We start from the raw sequence: 2,500 nt of genomic DNA, 5'->3' as shown, positions 1-2,500 counted from the left end.
CCCGCCAGATGCTCCCAGATGGCGGCGTCAGTCGGCCCCTCCGGCGGCGGCCCGGTGGTGTCGGCCGCGAAGTCCTCGGCTGCGTCGACGTGCGGCGCAGCGGCCTCGCCCGCGTCAGGCAGCGGGCTCGCTGCTCCCCGGCGGGACGCCGGCTCTTCCCCCCGACCGATCTCAAGCGCCTCCATGAATTGGCGGACAAGCTGCTTGTGGGCAGCTTGCCGCCGTCGGCACTTGATTGCCTCAAGCGTTCGGTCGGGGAACATCCTGATGAGCTCTTGATTTACAAAGAAGAACCGGGCGTCCCTCTCGAGGAACAGTTCGGCCTCTGCCTTGGCGAGCAACAGGACTTCTTCCTCCGTCCACCTCGCGCGATGCCTCTCCGTGACGATCTCCGCGTTGGCGGCCGCAAGGTGTTGGCGGCGGCGATGGACCCCGAGACCGTTCTTGGTGGTGAAGCTGCGGTGGCACTCACTACAGGCGTATACAGCTGCAAAAGTTACAAGATTTTCGGCACGGCCAGTTGGCCGGCTAGGTGCTGGGGGAGTTGGGGTGGCACCTTCAGCGGAAGGGCCACCACTTATTCTTTGATTACTGCCCCCAACTAAAAAAGGGATAGTGCGAGGGGGGGCTGGTAACCCCCCCAAGCCCCTGGTGCGGTCTTCCACTCTGCGAAAATCAGCGGGCCCACGAGAAGGGGAGAAGACCGCAGGAGAGGAGAGGCTAAGAGGGCTAGGCCCATGTATTGCGCATCACTCTCCCTGTAACTATAACCCAAGGAAGGCACCTCACAGCAGCAGCACGACTACATCAAGACCGCACTTCGAAAAGCCAAGTCCGGATGCAGCCACACCGCCGCCACTTGGCCACCTTAAGAGAGTCATAGTTACTCCCGCCGTTTACCCGCGCTTGCTTGAATTTCTTCACGTTGACATTCAGAGCACTGGGCAGAAATCACATTGCGTCAACACCCGCTAGGGCCATCGCAATGCTTTGTTTTAATTAGACAGTCGGATTCCCCCAGTCCGTGCCAGTTCTGAGTTGATCGTTGAATGGCGGCCGAAGAGAATCCGCGCACCCGCGCGCCCCCGGAGGAGCACGCTAAGGCGGACGCGGCCTCGCAGCAAGGAAGATCCGTGGGAGGCCAAGGCACGGGACCGAGCTCGGATCCTGCACGCAGGTTGAAGCACCGGGGCGCGAACGCCGCGCAGGCGCGCGCATCCTGCACCGCCGGCCAGCACGAGGCCGACCAACGGCGAGAGCAGACCACGCCCGCGCTAAACGCCCGCACTTACCGGCACCCCTACGGCACTCACCTCGCCCAGGCCCGGCACGTTAGCGCTGACCCACTTCCCGACCAAGCCCGACACGCCCCGATCCTCAGAGCCAATCCTTATCCCGAAGTTACGGATCCAATTTGCCGACTTCCCTTACCTACATTATTCTATCGACTAGAGGCTCTTCACCTTGGAGACCTGCTGCGGATATGGGTACGAACCGGCGCGACACCTCCACGTGGCCCTCTCCCGGATTTTCAAGGTCCGAGGGGAAGATCGGGACACCGCCGCAACTGCGGTGCTCTTCGCGTTCCAAACCCTATCTCCCTGCTAGAGGATTCCAGGGAACTCGAACGCTCATGCAGAAAAGAAAACTCTTCCCCGATCTCCCGACGGCGTCTCCGGGTCCTTTTGGGTTACCCCGACGAGCATCTCTAAAAGAGGGGCCCGACTTGTATCGGTTCCGCTGCCGGGTTCCGGAATAGGAACCGGATTCCCTTTCGCCCAACGGGGGCCAGCACAAAGTGCATCATGCTATGACGGCCCCCATCAACATCGGATTTCTCCTAGGGCTTAGGATCGACTGACTCGTGTGCAACGGCTGTTCACACGAAACCCTTCTCCGCGTCAGCCCTCCAGGGCCTCGCTGGAGTATTTGCTACTACCACCAAGATCTGCACCGACGGCGGCTCCAGGCAGGCTCACGCCCAGACCCTTCTGCGCCCACCGCCGCGACCCTCCTACTCGTCAGGGCTTCGCGGCCGGCCGCAAGGACCGGCCATGACTGCCAGACTGACGGCCGAGTATAGGCACGACGCTTCAGCGCCATCCATTTTCAGGGCTAGTTGCTTCGGCAGGTGAGTTGTTACACACTCCTTAGCGGATTCCGACTTCCATGGCCACCGTCCTGCTGTCTTAAGCAACCAACGCCTTTCATGGTTTCCCATGAGCGTCGATTCGGGCGCCTTAACTCGGCGTTTGGTTCATCCCACAGCGCCAGTTCTGCTTACCAAAAGTGGCCCACTTGGCACTCCGATCCGAGTCGTTTGCTCGCGGCTTCAGCATATCAAGCAAGCCGGAGATCTCACCCATTTAAAGTTTGAGAATAGGTTGAGGTCGTTTCGGCCCCAAGGCCTCTAATCATTCGCTTTACCGGATGAGACTCGTACGAGCACCAGCTATCCTGAGGGAAACTTCGGAGGGAACCAGCTACTAGATGGTTCGAT

At 60.5% G+C, this 2,500-nt stretch overlaps 1 pseudogene; it reads right to left on the bottom strand.

Annotated features, from left to right (window-relative positions):
* Nucleotides 1-2,500, bottom strand: part of LOC126436673 (large subunit ribosomal RNA) — a 7,955-nt pseudogene that overhangs the window by 4,204 nt on the left and 1,251 nt on the right.

Source organism: Schistocerca serialis, unplaced genomic scaffold (assembly GCF_023864345.2).
Source record: "Schistocerca serialis cubense isolate TAMUIC-IGC-003099 unplaced genomic scaffold, iqSchSeri2.2 HiC_scaffold_1242, whole genome shotgun sequence".
Lineage (NCBI taxonomy): Eukaryota > Metazoa > Arthropoda > Insecta > Orthoptera > Acrididae > Schistocerca > Schistocerca serialis.
The sequence above is the reverse complement of the archived record's forward strand: the minus strand, read 5'-3'. Positions and strand labels throughout refer to the sequence as shown.